Source organism: Macaca mulatta, chromosome 3 (assembly GCF_049350105.2).
Source record: "Macaca mulatta isolate MMU2019108-1 chromosome 3, T2T-MMU8v2.0, whole genome shotgun sequence".
Taxonomy (NCBI): Eukaryota; Metazoa; Chordata; class Mammalia; order Primates; family Cercopithecidae; genus Macaca; species Macaca mulatta.
Window position 1 is genome coordinate 29,694,041 of NC_133408.1, and position 23,704 is coordinate 29,717,744.

Here is a 23,704-nt window from a genome sequence, read left to right on the forward strand (position 1 = left end):
TATCATTCTGGGGTCTGGAAGCTGGCAGCCCCCTTCCCACAGCTCTACTAGGAGTGGCCCAGTGGGGACACTGTGTGGTGCCTCCAACCCCACATTTCCCCTTTACATTGTCCTAGTAAAGATTCGCTGTGAGGGCTCTGCCTCTGCAACAAGCTTCTGCCTGAAAACCTAGGCTTTTCATACGTCCTCTAAAATCTATGAGGAGACTGCCAAGCCTCACTCACTCTTGCAGTCTGCATGCTTACAGGCTTAACACCATATGGAAGCCACCAAGGCTTACGGCTTGTGCCCTCTGAAGCAGCAGCCTGAGACGTCTCTGGGGTTCTCTGAGCCAAGGCTGAAGCCAGAGTGGCTGGAAGGCAAAGGGGAAGCAAGCACATCTTCGCATGGCGAAAGAAGAGCAAAGGAGGAAGTACTATGCACTTTTAAAAAAACAGATCTCGTGAAAACTCCCTCACTATCACAAGAACAGCAAGGAGGGAATCCACCCCCATGATCCAGTCACCTCCCACCAGGCCCCACCTCCAACACAGAAGATCATAATTCAACATGAGATTTGAGTAGGGACACAGAGCCAAACCATATCACTCCACCCCTACCCCCTTCCAAATCCCATGGCCTTCTCACATTTTAAAACACATCATGCCTTTCCAACAATCCCCCAAAGTCTTAACTCATTTCAGCATTAACTCAAAAGTCCGATTGCAAAGTCTCATCTGAGACAAGGCAAGTCCCTTCCAACTATGAGCCTGTAAAATCAAAAGTAAGTTAGTTACTTCCAAGATACAATGGGGATACAGACATTAAGAAATGCTCCTGTTCCAAATGGGATAAAATGGCCAAAACAATGGGGCCACAGGCCCCATGCAAGTCCAAAACCTGCCAGGGCATTCATTAAATCTTAAAGCTCCAAAATAATCCCCTTTGACCTCCATGACTCACATCCAAGCCACATGATGCAAGTGGTGAGTTTCCCAGGACTTGGGCAGCTCTGCCTCTGTGGCTCTGTAGGGTACAGATCCCTTGGCTGCTTTCATGGGCTGGCGTAGAGTACCTGCAGCTTTTTGAAGTGCACAGTACAAGCTGTCAGTGGATCTACCATTCTGGGGTCTGAAAGATGGTGTCCCTCTTTTCATAGCTCCACTAGACAGTGTCCCAGTGAAAACTCTATGTGGGGACTACAACCTCACATTTCCCCTCTGCATTTGCCCTAGTACAGGACCTCCATGAGGGCTCTACCCCTGCAGGTAGCAGTGTCCTGAGGCTTTGTAGGGTAGCAAGGTCATGGGCCTGGGCTTGGGCCTGATTCTGGCCCATGAAACCATTTTTTTTTCTTCTGCCTGAACATCAAGGCATTTTCATACATCCTCTGAAATCTAGGCAGAGGCTTCCAAACTTCAACTCTTGCCTTCTTTGCAACCACAGGACCAATACCACATGGAAGCCACCAAGGCTTGGGGCTTGCATCCTCTAAAGCAATAGTCTGAGCTTTACCTTGGCCCCTTTTAGCCATGGCTACAGCTGAAGCAGCTAGGATGCAGGGTGCCATGTCCCAGGGCTGCACAGAGCAGCAAGGCCCTGGATCTGGCTCACAAAACTATTTTTCCCTTCCTAGGCCCCCAGGGGGCCTGTTACGGGATGGGCTGTCAGGAACGTCTCTTACATGCCCTGGAGGCATTTTCCCCATTGTCTTGGCCAATAATAATAGGCTCTTCTTTACTTAGGCAAATTTCTGCAGCCTTGATTCCTCCCCAGAAAAATGGGTTTTTCTTTCCAACCTAGTTAGGCTGCAAATTTTCCAAACTTTTACGCTCTGCTTCCCTTTTAAATACAAGTTCTAGTTTCAGGTCATTTCTTTGTTTATGCAAACGAGCATATGCTTTTAGAAGCAGCTGGGCCACATCATGAATGCTTTGCTGCTTAGAAATTTCTTCCACAAGATACCCTAAATCATCTCTCTCAAGTTCAAAGCTCCACAGATACTTAGACCAGGGGCACAATGCCACCAATCTCCTTGCTAAAACATAGCAACAGTGACCTTTGCTCCAGTTTCCAATAACTTCCTTATCTCCATCTGAGTCCTTTTCAGCTGGAACTTCACTGTCCATATCACTATCTTCATTTTGGTCACAACCATTCAACAAGTCTCTAGCAAGTTCCAAACTTTCCCTCATCTTCCTGTCTTCTTCTGAGCCCTTAAGTTGTTCCACCCTCTGCCCATTTCAAGGTCACTTCCCCATTTTCAGGTATCTTTATAGCAATGCCTCACTCCTCCGGTACCATTTCTTGGTATTAGTCCATTCTTGCACTTCTATAAAGAACTATCTGAGACTGGCTAATTTATGAAGAAAAGAGGTCTAATTGACTTACAGTCCCACAAACTATACAGGAAGCATGGCTGGGGAGGCCTCAGAAGACCTATGATCATGGTGGAAGGCAAAGAGGAAGCAAGCACATCTTCACACAGTGACAGGAGAGAGAGAAGGCAAAGGGGGAAGTGTTACACACTTTTAAACAACCAGACCTCGTGAGAACTCACTCACTATCATGAGAACAGCAAGGGGGAAATCCACCCCTATGATCCAATCCCCTCCCATCAGACCCCTCCTCCAACACTACAGATCAAAATTCAATGGGAGATTTGGGTGGGGACACAGAGCCAAACCATATCACCATCTGAGATCTCATCAGACTGGACTTCATTGTCCATGTCACTATCAGCATTTTGTATACAACCATTTAACCAGTCTCTAAGAAGTTTTACACTTCTCCTCATATTCCTGTCTTCTAAGCCTTCTGAACTCTTCCAGCATCTGCCTATTACCCATTCCAAAGTTGTTTCTATATTTTCAGGTATCTTTACAGCAACATCCCACTCTTTGTACCAATTTTCTGTATTAGGCCATTTTTGCACTGCTATAAAGAAATACCGCAGACTTGGTAATTTATAAAGAAAAGTGGTAATTGGCACATAGTTCTATAGGATGCACAGCAGGCATGAAATTAGCCTTTGTTTGCCTTCTGAAGAGACCTCAGGAAGTTTTTATTCATGGCGGAAGACGAAGCAGGAGTAAGCACGTCATATGGCAAGAGCAGGAACAAGACAGAGTACAGGTGAAGGTATCACATGCTTCAAAATGCCAGATCTTGTGAGAGCTTACTCGCTATGGCAAGGACAGCACCAAGCCATGAGGGATCCACCGGGATGCCCAAATCCCTCTACCAGGCTCCACTTCCAGCACTGGGAATTACAATTCAACATGAGATTTGGGCAGGGACAAATATCCAAACTATATCATCTCCTTTCTGTGTAGTAGTCCATAGTGTCTGTTGTTCCCATGTTTATGTGCACGTGTGCTCAATATTTAGCTATCACTCATAAGGGAGAATGTGTGGTATTTAGTTTTCTGTTCCTGTATTAACTCACTTAGGATTATGGCCTCCGGATTCATCCATGTTGCTGTGAAGGACATGATTTCATTCTTTTTAATGGCTGTGTAGTATTCCATGGTATATATGTACATTTTCTTTATCCATTCCACCATTGATGGGCACCTAAGTTAATTCCTTGTCTTTGCTATACAATCTCCTGTTGAACCAACTATTAGCATTCCCTACATGTGGTTCCCTTTGCTCTCTTCCACATGACTCTGCCACTCTCAACACTGATACCTCCCATCTAGTAGTAACCAACCAGCTTGTGCCCAAAAAGCCTGAATGTATGTTTTCTACAAATCCCTTCATATCCATCCCCAAAAGCCAACTAAATGAAGATCCAATGCTAGTAAGTGGTCTTAACAGTCTTACCAGAAGAAGCAGAAAATGGATGGGCATGGTGGCTCAGGCCTTTAATCCCAGCACTTTGGGAGGCTGAGACAGGTGGATCACCTGAGGCCAGGAGTTTGAGACCAGCCTGACCAATATGGTGAAACCCCATCTCTACTAAAAATACAAAAATTAGCCAGGTGTGGTGCCACATGCCTGTAGTCCCAGCTACTCAGGAGTCTGAGGCAGGAGAATTGCTTGAACCTGGGCGGCAGAGGTTGCAGTGAGCCAAGATCACACCACTGTACTCCAGCCTGGGCAATAGAGCAAGACTCCATCTCAAAAAAAAAAAAAAAAAAAAGGCAGAAAATCAATAATCTGTAATATTTGTCTATTACTTACCATTGTCTTGGGTATACAATAAAGAAAACAAAATAATACTCCTTCAACCTCTAAAACTTACTGTCTTAAAAATTTCATCAAAGTAGGCTGAGATTATCCCTAATTTTGGCAAGAACCTAAGACAGAAGGACAAAGTCCTGAGACAGAAGAGAAGTGGAAGAAGTTACAGGGATATCTGACCAAAATGGTAGCGCTGACAACAGGGAAATTCCTAGAGATGAGCATTAGACCTCCTTTTGAATAAGCAGTGCAGACAACTAGAGATAAAATTGTATCCTAGAAAAAAAAAAATTGTCTTACTTTGGGTTCTCCCAGAGAAGAAACTAAAACACAGATTTGAGTGAACACAGTTTATTTGAGAGGTGACCCCAATAAACACTGGTAAGAGAGTGAAAACATGAGATACAAAATGAAACTAAGTCAATAAAGAGTGCATTATTAATCAAGTTACCTATGTGGGCAAGTCATTGGAAAAATTAAACAAATAATGCATAAAATTTTAAAACAAAAAGTTTTTAAAAGCCAATCCGATTCCCACAGTAGTAGTTACTGGTATGTTTATGATCCAGATAGTTTCTAATCCTTGAGATAGTTACTAGAACTTCCAACAAGATTTTACACTAAAATTTTATGCTAAATATCATGTTCTATGTACTATTTCTTTACTCATTTATTTATCCATTTACTGAACAACAATACCACTCCAGCCATATTTTATATGCAATTAAGTTTAAACAACAGATACACCAGCATAATTGAACTATTTTCTTTTACATTTGTATTTTCACCGTATATTTCAGCATGGTGACCATGTTCACGAATCCTCTTCTGTTTCTTCTGGGGGTCTTTTCATAATCCCTGCTCTTGGGAGCTCTTATATGGTGGAAGAAAACACTAAATTTAATGCAAGATATTTTGTAAGAGCAGAGAGGACACAGACCTGAAACTTAATAGAACTCTGTTTTCGTTCCAATATTTCTTCCTAATAATTAATAAACCTGAACTTAATCACTTAAGCTTCTTGGGCCTCCATTCACTCACATGTCCACCTATCTGCTGAAAGATTCCAGTTATTTTATAATTCTATATACATTAATAATAGCAATATGGAGTGCTTTAAGATTATTCTTTACCATTTTTCAGCTGGCAAGGGGCAGACTCATAGGAATGCACTGGAAATACTAATCTAGATTACCATTCAGACAGGAAGTCAGAGGCTCTTGCAATAATCTAAGGACAAAAGAAAGGCCTGACATGCAGATTGTCAGTAGAACTTAAAAGTAAAAGACAGAGGAGAATTAAGCATCAAAGGAAGAATGATTGTGATGACAAATGAGAGCAAGGGAGCAGAAATCACCATGTCATTTAGTATTGTTGTCTGGGAAGATCATAATGCCACTGGCTGAATACCCAAACACTCATGCCATCAGCCTTCAAATGCCCATCCACCAGTCCTCGTTCATGTCAGTGTCCTTTAAGTCTTTACATGTCAAAACAGAGGGGATGCAATATGCATAAACTTCAAATACAGAGTTAAATGGGCTTGTCAGATTAAAAGACATCACTTTCACTTAAAAACAGAATATTAAAGACGCACATAGAACAATGTCCTGCACATAGTAGGCACTCAATATTTGTTGAGTGAACTGAGTTGATTTGCAGTCTTCTCTGAAAAAGAAACAGGAAATCCCTAAGAAGCCCTGTAGAATGATTTTGCAGAACAGAATACTCTGCAGTACACAACGTCTATGGAGTCTGCAAAGTCTCCCTTGGCAAATCTGCTTCACCAAAGTGTCACTGTCTTTGGCTACTATCAACAGTTCAAAAGAAAGAAGAAAAATAACCTCTTATTATTACTTGAGCTTTAAAACTTTCTGACACACACTAAGAAAGTAGATGATTTATTCATCACAAAACTGTAGTGCTAAAGACTAAACTTCAGCTTGAGAGAATGACAACAGTGGGGCCCTTAAAAATAAAAATATTGCCGGGCGCGGTGGCTCAAGCCTGTAATCCCAGCACTTTGGGAGGCTGAGACGGGCGGATCACGAGGTCAGAAGATCGAGACCATCCTGGCTAACACGGTGAAACCCCGTCTCTACTAAAATATACAAAAAACTAGCCGCGCGAGGTGGTGGGCGCCTGTAGTCCCAGCTACTTGGGAGGCTGAGGCAGGAGAATGGTGGGAACCCGGGAGGCGGAGCTTGCAGTGAGCTGAGATCGGGCCACTGCACTCCAGCCTGGGCGACAGAGCGAGACTCCGTCTCAAAATAAATAAATAAATAAAAATATTGCCCTTCAGCAAGAGCTGTAGTGAACTTCAACTATTTGAGACAAACTTTTCCTCTCTTTTTGTTATACAGAGGATGGCATTTTCAATAAGAGAAAATAATATTTATGCAAAATACATACTTTATATTATTTCCCCTAAAAGTCAAAGGAAGAAAATATCCCTTTTTATCACTGTTTCGTCCAAATCCAAGCTTCAGATTTTACCTTAAAATACTCCTTTATCTCCCATGCACTGATCATTTCTTTTCTTGCCTTGCTGTCTACTCAGACCATAGCACTGATTACGACAAACTATTTATGTGTACTTATCCTTAAAAAAATGGGGGCAACTGAAAGCAATATTTGACTTTTTTCTCAGCTAAGTTATTAGCCAAAACTTCTGATATTTAACAGTTTATTAATATTTAATACCAACATTAAATATTTGAACAAAGACGTATAATATTGTGTTTCTACCCATCTACGTATCCTTACTAGCATACACTTGTCCCAGTACAGAGTAAATATGGAAAATGGTAGTATTACATATAACATACATAGGGAATCTGGACCATTTAAATATTTACCACACTAAAAATTCTACCAACTTCAAAAAAACCCGTTGTTGAAACATTTGAGTAAATATTCAGAAGTAAGTATGTCTTCTAAGATTATTAGAAAGTGGTCCTTGTTAATGCTTTTCTTGTACTGTCCAGGGAGAATCGTGCTTCCCGAAAGCTTAACAAAATTGTTATGTTTTACATTTTACCTTGCTTAAACAAACAAAGCTGTCAAAACTTGATGGATCTTTCCTAATGCAATGCTAAAAAGCTTCAATGGAATCATTGGAAAATTGCAGAAATTTCGAACTTTCCTAAAAACTCAAGTTTGTTTTTAAGTGTTTTGTTTTTATCTTTCTCAAGAGCTGGGATTTGAATGCCATATTTTTTTCTAGCTATAACCCATGAATAAGTTGCATTATTTTATAAAACCTTACATGAGGGAGACAAAGGCAGCATAAGCAAACCACATTTGTGGCAAAGTGGGTCCCTGATTAAATAAAACAAATGTGTAAAAGAGGATGTAGAAGGCTGGGATTTTGTGAAAAGATCAATGAGACTATTAAGAAGTGTTTAAACATGGGACACAGATAAAGCAGCAAATAAGTTGCCATCATAATTTGTCAAGAGTTCTGGCTATAGATCTTCACAGCCGGATGAAACTTTTCCAGTTACTTGCTGACATATTTGGCCCACCAGGAGACTTCCCTGAATTGAACCAGTTTTCTTTCTAATAATTCTAACTATGAGCAGTAGAAGTTGGCCATATGATAATTTGAATAGGGCAGTGATTTCAAAACAGTGGATATCATATCTCTGTATCTGTCTGGCTTTATTTGCCCTGTGTCCATTCCTCCAGCCTGCCTGATTGATACCCAAATGTTATTCTTTTGAAAAGCAAGTCAGCCAACAATTTCAATATATTGTTAATTTCAATTAGCTTGTATAGCATTAAGAGAAAATGTGGAGTCTTTAAGTTATAGATTCTTTTTAACATTATCCTCATTTTATGCTTTATTATATAATTAAATTATATATAACATAATCTAAATAAAATGTGCTTTGTGTAACTTCTATTTTATAGCCCAATTACTTGTGCTCACTAGGCATATATTAATCATTTGTCAACCCCTGGGTTTGTACTTTCAGAAAGAAAAGTGTATTTCTTTGTCTTATTTTTAGTTTCCTTTAAAAATGAAAAAATATGTGTTGAATACTAATACAGAATTAAGGCGATTAGAGTAACAATCACCACACATATAATACAACTTCTACATTTTTGGCATATAGGCTAAAGTATAAGAATGAATAAAAGTGACTACTGAATCTAAGCTATTCAACTGAAAGGAATTGTATTCACGAAGAAAATCGTAAGTAGAGTTTGGACTCAATTGTCTATGATGGAACAATGATGAGAAGGCAATGCTTCAGTATACTAAAAATTAGAAAATCAATGTACCATATAGTTTGCCAATATTTTTCTCTTTTACGTGTCACAGAATTCTTTGTGGTGAATGTGTCTGAAACCCAATATTGTCTTAAAATAAATATGTCTGAAACCCAATATTGTCTTAAAGTGGATTTGTTTATTTCAAAAGCTTCAGTAATCAGTGTATTTCTGGGACATTTTATCTATTTGAATGAAGTTTTTCAAAGAACAACAAGACGAGGCTAATTCTGAGCCATTTATCTGGAACCAATATGCCAACCGAGTAACATAAAATTAAATATGATTTGGCTGTCCCTATCATTATAAAAATTGAAACAATTTACACAAGGGAAATTACAATACTTAAATAGTAAATGTTGCCTTATTATTCACCCTTGAAAAAGAAGGAAATTCTGCCATTTGCAACAATATGGATAAACCTAAAGGATATTACGCTAAGTAAAATAAGTCAGCCACAAAGGACAAATACTGCATGATTCCACTTACATGAGATATCGAAAACAGTCAAACTCATAGAAGCAGAGAATAAAATGGTGGTAACCAGAAGCTGAGGGGAGGGGGAAATGGAGAATTGTTCTTCAGCTATAAAATGTCTGTTACGCAAAATGAATGAGTTCTAGAGATCTACTGTACAGTTTAGTACCCATAATTAACAATATGGTGCACTTTATGATATGTTAAGAGGGTAGATTTAATGTTAAGTATTGTTACAACACACACACACACACGCACACGAAAACAAAGAAATTTTTGGAGATTATAAAAACGTTTAGTATCTTGGTTGTGATGATGGTATCATGGGTATATGCACGCATACAAATACATCAAGATGCATATACACTCAATGTGTGCACTTTTCTGTATATAAAGTATATACTTCAATAAAGCCTTTTTTTTTTACAAAAAAAGAAGAAAAATAAATATTTAAATAAATTCACCACCGTAAAAAAAAAAGTAAATGCTTTTCAACTGAACACATTTTACCTCTAGCAAAGCATCTTTCATTAAAACAATAACTCCCCATGACTGTTTTATTTTGTTTTGTTCAAAACAAATGCACTTATTCAAAGCTACATAGTACAATCATAGATTTATGCACGGATTTTGACCTTTAAAATTCAAGAAAATATCCCTCTGTTTTCTCACTCAGTTTTCAACTGTTCCAAACTCCATATTAAGATTCTACCTGAACCAATATTGACCCAAAGTATGTTTAGTGACGATTTCTATATGAAAAACATAAAAACTTTGCAGACTTAAAAATTCCAGTTCAGTCCTATGTTTGCTACTATAACATCATTTCCATATAGTGGAAAACCTTCCAGGAAGTTTTTTTTCAGTATAACCTCTGTTACATAGTTCATTCATTTGCTGTATTTTAGTCTGAAGAAAACAAATAGCCGTTCAATTTAGGGAGTTCCTGGGGTTCTTTGAGGAGATTACAGAATGCCTTATGTAACTTAGACTGTGTGTCCAATCAATAAATGCCTGTATTTCTTCACAACGATATTTATAAAACATTACTCATAATGCATGCACCTAATCAAAACCACAAGATGTAATAGCTGTAGATTTGAACCCAAAGTGTTTACAAAAACAGTGCAAATACCACACTATCAGTTTGACGAGAGTTTTATATCCCAAGTACTTATTCCTCTGTCTGCTCATAAGTAATGTATAGTAAATACATATTGGATAAATACAGAAAACAGTTCACTGGGAAATGTGCCAATTTTTCATAACAGATGCATATATTTGCATTGTCAGCTCTTAGAAAATAGTTATTCAAAAGAGTACAACAAATCTTGTGGCCACCTCTAGATTTAGGACACTTCTGGGTTTTGCAATGCCTAACCATGTTGCCTTGATTTGACCCTTCAGACAACACATCATAAGTTATTTTTTTTTCTTGAAGTAGTTTTTTTTTTTATTCAATTCCACAAGTATTCGTTGAACCTCCCCTAAGTACACATTTGCTATAGAAATCTCCTGAATGTTTTTATTTTTCAATCCCATTTTATCAACACAATATACTTATGTTTAATGATGCAACTGAACGCCAAATTAGAAAAAAAGAAAAGTCCTCTGTTATTCATTTATAGGCTCACAGTTGCATCTGCAACATTAAGCCAAGAATCATTAGCTGATGGCCACATCTGAAGTGTCAGACTGAAGGCACCAAGCCGCTTAAGTGCTTCAAGAAGCTGCCAAATTGCAAAAGGGTGGCAGAGTGGACCGGAGGCAGCGTTATAATTCTGCCACCAGTTTCCTGGTAGTGAAGTTTTAAGTACTGGGAAGAGTTACAAAGGATGCGCATGAAATCTCTCTAAAAGGTATTTCTCAATAGAAAGATAACCCTTAGTGAGATGGTCTAGGGGTAATCTCATCACTTTAAACCAAAATACCACTTGCTCTGACTCTAAGATCAGAATGAAAAGAATGTTTTGCATTAGAATAATACTTACATCACGTATAAACACTGAGTCCCTGTAAGGAATCTAAATATCGGTGTAAAGATAATTGTGTTTTCTTCCTTAGGTTTATTTGCTCCTCAGTGCTTCTGTGAGGGAGGAAAAGTATCACACGCAATCAACAGAAGTGGCAGTAATGTAGATAGGTGAGAAGGTCTTTGGCAGTAGTGGCAGTAATGTAGATAGGTGAGAAGGTCTTTGTTAGTTTCCATCTGGGGTGGAAGATAGGATCAGGAAAGGAGCTACATTTTTTTCTTTTTTTTTTCCTTTAACTTATTTTAAGTTCCAGGCATGTGCAGAATATGCAGGTTTCTTACATAGGTACATGTGCAATGGTGGTTTGGTACACCTGTCAACCCATCATGTTGGTATTAAGCCCAGTGTATTAGTCCATTTTCATGCTGCTGATAAAGACATACACTAGACTGGGCAATTTACAAAGGAAAGAGGTGTAATGGAGAACTCACACTTCGAAGTGGCTGGGGAAGCCTCAACAATCATGGTGGAAGGCAAGGAGGAGCAAGTCACGTCTTGCGTGGATGGCAGCAGGCAGAGAAAGAATGAGAGCCAAGCAAAACGGGTTTCCCTTATTAAACCATCGGATCCTGTGAGACTCATTCACTATCTCGAGAACAGCATAGGAAAGACCCGCCCCCACAATTCAGTCATTTCCAGTGGGTTCCTCCCATGACACGTGGAAATTGTGGGAGTTACAATTCAAGATGAGATTTGGGTGGGGACATAGCCAAATCATATCACCCAGCATCCATTAGCTATTCTGCCCGATGCTCTCCCTCCCTCCACCCCACAGGCCCCAGTGTGTGTTGTTTCCCCCCACGTGTCCATGTGTTCTCATTGTTCGGGAGCTACATGTTTTCTTTTTTTTTTTTTTTTTTTTGAGACGGAGTCTCACGCTGTTGCCCAGGCTGGAGTGCAGTGGCGCGATCTCGGCTCACTGCAAGCTCCGCCTCCCGGGTTCCCGCCATTCTCCTGCCTCAGCCTCCTGAGTAGCTGGGACTACAGGCGCCCGCCACCGTGCCCGGCCAATTTTTTGTATTTTTAGTAGAGACGGGGTTTCACTGTGGTCTCGATCTCCTGACCTTGTGATCCGCCCGCCTCGGCCTCCCAAAGTGCTGGGATTACAGGCTTGAGCCACCGCGCCCGGCCTGGGAGCTACATGTTTTCTAGGTGGATATGGATTCTGGTTAACTACAAAAGGGGCCTAGCTCCTCAAACTGGAACCAGTGATAGTCAAGCTCTTGGAGGTACCTCAGTGAGATGGAACATAACTAGCAAGTCGATTCTGTGGACATGACTTACACAAAAGATGTTTATGATCTGAGAATGTCAGGTCATTTGCCCTCTTCTGAATCTAATATTGCTTCCAAATAACTTTAACACAAACCTTTTTAGATCTGTGGGCTATAACAAACTCACAGAAATTCCTTCCAAATGCTTGGGGGTTGATTTTAAAATGAAGAATAAAAATCCTAAACAAGACAATTAAAAATTGCTTTTGAAATTTTTCTACCAGTCAAATGTAATTTAAAGCCTATTTATTTCATTAAGCAAACACTTGTATAGCACTTACTATGTGCCAGACACAATTCTAGAGTGCCTCATAAACATTCCTCCTTTAATAGTTGTAACAGCCTTATGAATTATATATAAGAATATTATTCCTAGTTCACAAATAAAGAAACTGAGACAACAGAGTAAATAGGCATCTGGCCCAAGTCATGCTGCAAGGAAGTGGCAGAGCCCAGGGTTAGAACCCAGAGGATCTGACCACAGCATTCAGGCTCTTAACTACTCTGTCATGAGCTCTCAGAAGTGAATCTTTTTTTAACAAATGGCATACACACCTGTATTTAAGTCCATATTCTCTAGCTGTAAAACGGGATAATATTGTCTACTCAAATTAAATGGGCTGAGGTATATAAAGCTACATTCATCATAGTATTTGGCATCGAATAAGCATACCACGCTGACTGTTCCTAGTTTTATCACATCATTGCCGATAGTGGTAACAGGATATCATCGCACACATAAAAATAACAATAGCTACTATGTTTAAGACCTTTAACTGTTTTTGGTTTTGTTTTACAATTTATTACCTCATTTAATCTTTGCAACAATGTTGCAAGGAAGATATCATTTCTGTTATACATATTTAAAATACATAAGACATCAAAGTCAAGTCATAAGTGTGAAACCTTGTATCTATAAAGTAGTGTATGGGTATGTAAGAGTTTGCATGAGTTTTGTGAGAAAAAAATATAAGCCATGGGGTAGGGACATAGCTGCATCTGTGTGTGTGAGTGAGCGAGCTCTGAAGCAAACAAACAAAAAAGATAAGCTGTAAAAATTGAATTGTCCTCATTTGACCTATTTCCATTTAATTCAGATGATTGTATGCTTGATTTCCTAAAAGCCACGGGTATGTATTTCAGGTACATCAACTAGCAAAATATTCACATCACTTTATTTTCCCAAGAGTATTTCTGTTGTAACTGACGCATGCATGCTTTCTTTACTAATCCCTGAGGAAGATTTAATGTAGTATAAGTACAGTATTCTAATACATATTGATTTAGACCTTTGACACCAGTTATAGAGGCTAAAACCTTCTTTCTTTTAAAAATCAATTTACATATTATTCTTGATTGCAAGAGAGTGTTGTCTATTACATTATCCATTAAATACAATAAGTAATTAAAAATATAAATAATCACAGGTCTCCTCAAACTAGTGAAAACAAAATTTGTACCCATTTGACTCTTTTAAGGCCAGTAATGTTTTGCTTAGGTTTAGCTACTAAAAAATTTTCTTTATTAATTATTATTTCTAAGAAAAAGGCAAACACTTTGAAGACAAAATAGGCCTGAGCACATGGCCCTCCGTGTCTTTTGCCTGAGTCGCTATATTCCTTGAAAGATGAATGACCCTTGTTTTTGCCTTTTCCTACACATAAAATAATGTCTCATGGGGTTAGTGATTATTCCTCTGCAATCCATAATGAGAATTATTCTTATACCCAAACCTAGATGTGATTCTGCTTTAATATAACTTCTGAGCAAGCGTGATGTGATTTTGTACGTACTGAACCCCTAACGCATGTCTCTAAGCAGTGAGCTGAAGCCCTGTACTAGAACGATCTGACAGAACTGCTCTCAGGTTCCAGGTCTCAGTCCTCAGTAGACTTTTGAATAAAACTAACTTCAATTCTTTAAAAAAGAGAGAGAGAGAGAAAGAAACAGGAAAAAAATAAAAGGACACAAATAAAACATTTCTCTTAGCCACTAATGTGTGTGTACTTCCACAAGGCAGAATTAAAGAAATTTTGCATCTGCATTTTGAGTTTATAGAATAATTAACATCCCTTCAATGTACTGTTAAACGAACATGCATTATTCAGTGAGACAATACATGTGAAGTGCTTGACAGTCTATCACTTAGAAAGCAATCAATCAGTATTGGTTTTCATTTTTAATATTATATTTTAGATTGCTGATATATTATTTTCCTGAAGTCTTACAATCTGCCAGTGTGGAAGATATCAAAAATGCTTAATTTAAGTGAAAAGGTTTTTTACTAAGAGGTGTGTCACTGTATATGATCCATCACTTGGGGAAAGTTTGACATGTACTGAGCAGCAATTCTCCTGACAACGTTAAGGGAGAAAAGAGAAATCCAGGAGAAACTCGACAAAGCTAGTGAAGTTGAACGCCTCCAGGGCTCTTGGTTTTAAAAGCACTCTGTCCCCGGGTGAAGAGTCTATCCATTCTACAAGCACTGGTGTCATTAATTCCCTGGAGGCTTCTCTGTCCATCAAACCATATTTCCATGATCCCTGTAAATAGCTCAGAGTGTTAAGTGAGGAGGCGTCTTCCACTCCATGAGGCTATGGGGCTTGATGGGGTCTGCTAGGGCTAGGGCCAAGGTGGAGATCTATACTCCTGAGGGCTAAACTACTCCTGATAGGTTCATGGAGAACTAGCTCAGCACCACTTGGAGATATCCTGCTTCGAAATCAGGACTTCATATACTGCATATGTCTCAGAGCAGCTATCTCACTGGAATCTGTTCAAAGCTAGCATGTGACAAAAAGGTTTAAAATTAAAACTAAATGTTTTTAAAAAATTAAAGAGAGAAGTATGTTTGAAATATAAAAATTATAATGAGGTTAAAACTAAGAGAAAATGGAAGGAAATTAGAACCCAGTTATTTGTGACATCTTTTAAGACTGGGATTCTATCTGTTAGGAATCATTTCTACACTGGCTTCGGTAGCAGTTTGCAAATATAATTTTTAAAGAAGAATAAATAGCTAGGGTCAGTATTAAGTTTTAATCATTTAATTCACATAACTTGACATGTCCAGAAAACAAGTGGATAGAATCATAAACAGAGGCATTATGTTTATGATATATTGTTTTCCAGCCTGTTTCTTATGCCCCAAGGAGGTTTTTAAAGTTTTATTTTCCCTTATTTGAACAATACCATGGCAAAAGTACAGGTGAATAAAAAGTGAATTCCTGGAACAGACACAAACCGGAGAGCAATAAATAGCTAATTAGATATCTGGCCCAGTTTAGAAAAGCTAAACTTTAATTATTCAGATAGCTTTACTGTGAAAATTGGCACCCATCGATATATTATTCTACTCATGGAAAATAGACTATATCCAGATATTTTCTTCAAAAGTAACCTATTTTATATTTACTCACTTTGCCTAGGCTTTTCTTTTGTGAAGAAATGGACTATGGTAAAAGAGGATGAGGCCAACAGATGGCATGAATTCTCTCTCTTCCTTACCTAGGCCTTTTTAACAGCTCGTGAAGAAGCAACATATAACAATGCAATATGCATGAATTCTCTCTTCCTTACCTAGGCCTTTTTAAAAACTCATGAAGAAGCAACATATAACAATGTAATGTAGTGTAAAGAGGGGACTAAATGTATTTGCTGGCAGCAGAAACATGTGTCTATTCAACAGTCCCTGAGTAATCCTTAGCATGATGGATCTGAATAAGCCATTATGACTTCAACTGGCAAATGAGGCATGCCATTACACTGTATTTATAACAAGAAGAAAGGCATCCTTATGGACCATTTGTCTAGAGCCCTGTGAACTCTTTAAACACGCTCACGGGAAACATCCCCATGGAGGCAGCAAGACCAACAAAACCAAAGTCTGGCATGTTATCAACTTGTTTTCAAAATTCCCTGAAATGGGTGACCCTTGTCCTCATACACTCCAGCCTCATTAATTGAACATGTCTTCTGGTTTTCAATTCAGCTATAGTCTAGCAGTCATTTGGTTCTTTTTCTTGCTTTCTTTTGTGACCCTGCCCTATCTTACCCTGCAGTTGTTCTGTGGTCTGTGGCCTCAAGTCCTGTGGTCCCACACCCACATCCCATGTTATATAGGATGACCCACACCCAGTGTTTGAAATAGTCCCTGGTTTCCTACCTGGCCTATTCCTGGACTCTGAGTAGATCTCACACTAGACGATAATGATGATGATCATGATCATGATGAGCTTCTTCCATTTTTTTATCCTTAAAAACAAAGGTCAAAAGTAGAGTGTGCTAAACTAATCTTTAGGATCAAGTTGCAGTCTGTTTTTTTGGAAAGTTCAGTGTTGAAATTTGAAACCTATCTCAGGAAAAAAAAAAATGACAAAGAAAAAGCTGCTCTGAAAGTCATGTTGAACTTTGAGTTTTTGACCACTGTTATTTTTTATAATTAATATGAGTATTTATCAGAGTGCTGTCAGCAGGTCCACATGAGACCCCTTTAATAATTTATTATCAGTGTGAGGGTGCTAAGGAAGTCCTTCCTGCGTGGAGCAAGGAGAAACACTTTTTGGAAAATCAGGTGAGTCTTTTTTCTTATTCCCCAAGGAAGTTTTTAAAGTTCACAAGAGAGGAAGAACCAATGTGTTTCCATTATTTCAACAATGCCACGGTAAAAGTATAGGTGGGGGGAGAAAAGTGACTTACTAGAATAAGAGACACAAACGGGAGTGGCAATTAATAGCTAATTAGATATTTGGCCTAATTAAGCAACTTATAGTCATCAAAGGCCATACAGGACTTCAGGAAACCAGGAAGACGGGCAGAAGAGCACTCCCCACTCCAGAATATCTTACAATTATAACACTATTAAAGTGTTATCACAGTTACATATTTTATGCAAGCCCAGGAACAAGCCTATGACATTATTCTTTGCATTTAGCAAGCATCTAGGGAATCTCACTTTTGTAGTGAAAGCATAATCCTTTCACTACAAAGTTAGGATGATCCTAACATAAACAGCTATTAAACTAGAACTCAGCCTCAGTTATGACTGAGGCCTTAAGTCAGAAATATGGATTACAATCATGTTCTGAAGTGGATTGCCAGACCATCAAAATATAACAATATTTGAAAAAGAGAGAGTGAAAGCTCAATTTTGCAACTCTTATTTTAGCAATCACTTTAAGTCTTTAAGAAGTTGAAACTAGATATTTGAGAGAGAATTTCTTTGAAAAAATACTGTCGGAGTGCTGCAGCTGTTTATTTCTTCTTTACTATGGAGAAAGGAGAGTATTTCTCTCCTCATCTTGAGCATCATTTAAAAAAAAAAAAAAACTTTAAAAGGCTCATTCAGAGAAGTTGGTGTACATCTTCAGACATGACCAAGTTGGAGATTCACAAATCATGTCAAGAAACTGCAGATGAGAGATTTTCCAATTGAAGAAGGTGATGTGGTTTGGCTGTGTCCCCTCCCAAATCTCAGCTTGAATTGTATCTCCCAGAATTCCCATGTGTTGTGGGAGGGACCCAGTGGGAGGTAAGTGAATCATGGGCGCTGGTCTTTCCCATGCTATTCTCGTGATAGTGAATAAGTCTCACAAGATCTGACGGGTTTATCAGGGATTTCTGTTTTTGCTTCTTCCTCATTTTTCTCTTGCTGCCACCATGTAAGAAGTGCCTTTCATCTCCCACCATGATTGTGAGGCATCCCCAGCCATGGGGAACTGTAAGTTCAGTTAAACCATTTTTCCCCCAAAGTTTCACGTATGTCTTTATCAGCAGTGTGAAGACGAACTAATACAGTAAATTGGTAACAGTAGAGTGGGGTGTTGCTGAAAAGATACCCAAAACTGTGGAAATGACTTTGGAACTGGGTAACAGGCAGAGGTTGGAGAGCTAAGAAAAAGATAGAAAAATGTGGAAAAGTTAGGAACCTCCTAGAGACTTGTTGAATGGCTTTGACAAAAACGCAGAAAGTGATATGAACAATAAGGTCCAGGCTGAGGTGCTCTCAGATGGAGATGAGGAACTTGCTGGGAACTGCATCAAAGGTGATTCTTGTTATGTTTTAGCAAAGAGACTGGCAGCATTTTGCCCCTGCCCTGAAGATTTGTGGAACTTTGAACTTGAGAGAGATGATTTAGGGTATCTAGCAGAATAAATTTCTAAGCAGCAAAACATTCAAAGGTGACTTGGGTGCCGTCAAAAGCATTCTGTTTTAAAAGGGAAATAGCATAAAAGTTCAGAAAATGTGCAGCCTGACAATGCAGTAAAAATGAAAAACCCGTTTTTTGAGGAGAAATTCAAGCTGGCTGCAGAAATTTGCCTAAGTAGCAAGGAGCCTAATGTTAATCACCAAGGCCATGGGGAAAACATCTCCAGCCCATGTCAGAGATCTTCACCACAGCCCCTCCCATTACAGGCCAGGAGGCCTAGGAGGAAAAAGTGGTTTTGTGGGCTGGGCCCAGGGTCTCCTAGCTGCGTGCAGCCTAGGGACTTGGTGCCCTGTGTTCAAGCTGCTCCAGCCATGGCTGAAAGGGGCCAATGCAGAGCCTGGGCTATGGCTTCAGAGGGTGGAAGCCCCAAGTCTTGGCAGCTTCCATGTGGTACTGAGCTTGTGGGCACACAGAAGTCAAGAATTGATGTTTAGGAACACCTCCAGCTAGATTTTAGAAGATGTATGGAAATGCCTGGATGCGCAGGCAAAAGTTTGCTGCAGGGGTGGAGCCCTCATGAAGAACATCTGCTAGGGCAGTGCAGAAGGGAAATGTGGGGTCAGAGCCCCTATACAGGTTCCCTACTGGGGCACTGCCTAGTGGCAGAGCCCTCATGAAGAACATCTGCTAAGGCAGTGCAGAAGGGAAATGGGGGGTCAGAGCCCCCACACAGGTTCCCTACCGGGGCACTGCCCAGTGGAGCTGTGAGAAGACAGCCACAGTCCTCCAGACCCTAGAAGAGACCTTTCATCTCCCGCTATGATTCTGAGGCATCCCCAGCCATGTAGAGCTGCAAGTTCAACTAAACCTTTTTTTCTTCTCAGTTTCAGGTATGTTTTTATCAGCAGCATGAAAATGAACTAATATACAAGGCCTACATAGAACCTACTACCCATCTCCACATTATACAACAAAAGAGCTATTTTCCAACATCTGCCAAGCCCACAGAATGTTGATGTTGGTTCATAGCAGTACTAGCCCACTATGGCCTTTCTTGCTCCCATGTTTGGCATGTCCCTGGAGGAGTGAGAAACACACACAGCAAGAAGATAGAGAAGATGCAGAAGCCAAAGTGAGGAGGAAGGAAAGCTGGCCATGCCTTGTCTCCCTTCATACAGGTTTTGAATTGCAGCTTTGACTTTATATTAAGATTAAAGTTTTGATTATTGCACATATCTAGGCATACCAGTTATTCAAAAGAGATTGTTTGGAAGACAAATGCAACCTGAGAATTTCTCCAGGAGAAGCAGAGTAACTAATCCCATATTATGAACTTAAAAGAAAGGTGGGGCCGGGCGCGGTGGCTCAAGCCTGTAATCCCAGCACTTTGGGAGGCCGAGACGGGCGGATCACGAGGTCAGGAGATCGAGACCATCCTGGCTAACACGGTGAAACCCCGTCTCTATTAAAAAAATACAAAAAAACTAGCCGGGCGAGGTGGCGGCACCTGTAGTCCCAGCTACTCGGGAGGCTGAGGCAGGAGAATGGCGGGAACCCGGGAGGCGGAGCTTGCAGTGAGCCGAGATCGCGCCACTGCACTCCAGCCTGGGCGACAGAGCGAGACTCCGCCTCAAAAAAAAAAAAGGAAAGGTGGGAAATAAAATTAAAGTTACTTTATAATTATCATTGGTAGTCTTATTTGTTCAATGTTCTGGTAACAAAAGTGATTTTTCATGTTTTTTAAATCAGAATAAAATGTATGTTTTTCTACTAGTTAAATAAATGGTTTTAAGTTAATTTTTAAAGTAATATGTATTTAGCTAATAAAAATTATCTAATCGGCCGGGCGCAGTGGCTCAAGCCTGTAATCCCAGCACTTTGGGAGGCTGAGACGGGCGGATCACGAGGTCAGGAGATCGAGACCATCCAGGCTAACAAGGTGAAACCCCGTCTCTACTAAAAAAAAAAAAAAATACAAAAAACTAGCCGGGCAAGGTGGCAGGCGCCTGTAGTCCCAGCTACTCGGGAGGCTGAGGCAGGAGAATGGTGTAAACCCGGGAGGCGGAGCTTGCAGTGAGCTGAGATCCGGCCACTGCACTCCAGCCTGGGCGACAGAGCGAGACTCCGTCTCAAAAAAAAAAAAAAAAAAAAAAATTATCTAATCATTTTTAATCTTTACCCTCCTAGGATTTTATGATAGGAATCACATAAATTTAAATTTTTCAGGTTTCTCAGAGATTTCATCCAAAGAGTTTATGAATTTCCTCCATACATTCTGCAAAAATAGTCAACCAGCCTCTGATTAAACACCTTCAGGTCTATAAATTCATAAGGTACTTCAGTCTTTGTTGAAGAGTGTTTATTATCAAAAAGTCCCTTTCCATATTCAAGAGAAAATCTAAACACTTAGCCCCTCTACTACCTTAGCAGCTTGGCAAAAATACATTTATCCTTTAATTCCCAGGTCAAATCCCTCTGAGATGATTTTCCTGGTCCTGGAGAGTCTATTTGATTCCCTTTATGGCATCCCCACTGAGTTTCTTACTGATGTGATGCCACTTAGCAGACTGTTCTCCATCTTCATATATTTGGCTGCCTTCTTCACTAGACTGAACAGTTGCTAACCCACTCTACTGAGACCTGCAGAGGACTCCAAGATAATCAGACACAGTTCATGCCCGCCAGCTGTATAAGTCCAGAGACAAGGATACAGCATGTTCACAAGTACCTAAGAAAGGTGCAGATTTCTGAAGGAGAAACATTATTATTTAGTTTTTTTTCCTCTCATGGTAGAGTACCTTCACTGTAGCCTCATTTTTTCCCTGTTCTTTAGACTATAATTTACATTGAAACTTCAATTTACCAACAGGAGGTATTTGATCTTATCAAAAAGAATAATGTTCTGCCTTGGGGAACATGATAACCATAACATAACTGACTGCATTTGAGTTAGACACTCAAGGATGGGAAGCATGTGACCATAGGTAAAATGAGCCTTTGCAAAAATAAATAAATAAATAAATAAATAAATAAATGATGAGTCAAAAGCCACTAAATTAGATGCCACATAACATATACAAGAAATAGCAAGTCATTCTGTTCAATAGAAGCCCAGGATACATGGGTGAGATAATTGAATGATCATACTGAAAAAGGAGGCTTAGCCAGAATACAAACTGGATCAAATACAGATGTATGAGATACTTTCATCTCATCTGGAGGTCTGCAAAAGTAAACGAGATTTGGGGCTACATTTTTCACTTCAGAAGTTGAAAGAACTGATTCCTTCTCCCAATACTCCAGCAGTTAGGCCATACACATTAAATCGAGTTTTGACTGACCCAGTGTTCTTCAGCAAGACTCTAAATATGAAGGAAGTGACCTAAAGATGTAGGTACAGTTAGAGATAATTAAGGTGGTGGTGACAGCAAAGACAGGAACCTAACGGCAAAAGAGATGGGATTGCTGTTTGGTATCATTTAAGAAAATGGAGACTGGCTTCAAGATGGCTGATAAGGGACATCTGGCACTTGCCTCCACCACAAAGAAGGACCAAAACAGCAAGTAGACAACCACATACTGAATAGACCACCACTGCCCCCTGTCACTGAAATTCAGCAAGGAAGTGACAGGGAGTGCTTGAAGCACAGAAGGAGAGGAAAGTGAAGTAGCCAGCCTGGCTGGCATGAGCTCAGAGTGAGAAAGCACTCCCCATTTTGGGGAAAATGTAAGCAAAAAGGCCCCAGCAGCCAACATTCCCATGGCAGACTCCTGTAATCCTAGCCACAGGAGAGCCCCATAGCCCTCACATATCCTGAGACTAGTATAGAGAGTTGCCTGGAATCCATGGGAAGGCATTTTTCCACAGAGGGAGTTTTTGCCATGACGCAAGCAGCTACAGCATGGCACCATTTTGAGAGCCCAGCCCCCACCAGACTATATCCTGCCCTGCATCCCAACAGGCCCTGAATTTCTAAATCTTGGGAGCCTTGGTGACATCCCTCTGTGGCTACCCAAAGGACTGCAGCATCATGACACTGTCTGGATCAAGGGGTGCAACCAGGTCCCTAGCACTCTGGCCCATGCAGTGTCCTGCATCCTGGGTAATGTGCAGTGCAGTGCACTAGAGAGGTTGCCCCCCAGACAAAGGAAGCCAAAGTATTTGCTCCCCAGAGCCTGGGAGCTAACTGCTTGGGTCCACTGACACTGATAGCAAACCCACCTCCTCTAGTAACCCCACACCCCTCCAGTGTCAGGGTCCTCACATACCTACATGTGCTGTCCCAGGACCTACAAAGAGGCTTAATCTACTAACTGCCACTGCTGGCACCCACATACACACACACTGCCTGGGGTTTGACCCGTGCCATCTGCTGCCAGCACCCGCACACATCATCTGGAAGCCTGAGGACAGGTCTTTCCCACCTGTCACTGCCACTGCTGTCACAGACGCACATCATCCAGAAGCCTAGAAATCAAGCTGCCCTGACTACCATCGCCAGTGCACACACACAACATCCAGGGGCCTGGAAATTAGAGCTCCCGGTCCACTACCATCAGGACACGTGTGGGCCATCCACAGGCCTGTGGATGAGTCTATTCCACCCACCATGGGCATGCCTCGCAGAACCCCAAGGACTAACCCACCAAGCCTGCCTCTACTGCCACCAGTGCCCTCTCACATGACCCACCCAAGTGCCTGGGGACCAGTCTCCCTGCATGACATTGCACTGGTGACTACACATGCTGCTGGAGGACTTGAGGACTGGCCTGGTCCCTCTAAAGCCATTACTGAAGACATACACACCACCAGAAGGCCTAAGTAGCAGCCCACCCAGCCAATCGCTGTCACCACCAGTACCCAAGCATGCTGCCTGCAGGCCTAAGGACTGGTTCACACAGAACTAACACTGCCAGTGCCCAAGATTTCAAATAAACCATTTAACAAAGCACCTCAAGGAGCTAGATAAACAAGAACAAACAAAACCCAAAATTAGAGGAAGGAAACAAACAATAAAGATCAGAGCAGAACTCAACACAGACCTAAAACACAATATAAAGGATTAACAAAACGAAAAGCTGGCGTTCTGAAAAAATAATCAAAATCAATAAGGCACTAGCTGAACTAACCAAGAAAAAAAGAAAGAAGACTCAAATAAATAAAATCAGAAAAGAAAAAGGAGATATTATAACTCATACCACAGAAAAGCAAACGATCACTAGAAACTATTATGAAAAGTTCTATGCTAACCAATTGGAAAGTCTAGAAAAAGGTTGTGGAGAAAGAGGAATGATCATACACTGTTGGTGGGAGTGTAAGCTAGTT

The 23,704-nt window shown here is 40.3% G+C and overlaps 1 protein-coding gene across 1 annotated transcript in view; it reads right to left on the minus strand.

Moving 5' to 3' along the window:
- LOC144340135 (uncharacterized) overlaps positions 1-23,704 on the minus strand; it is a 229,611-nt gene that overhangs the window by 11,065 nt on the left and 194,842 nt on the right. The window lies entirely within an intron of this gene.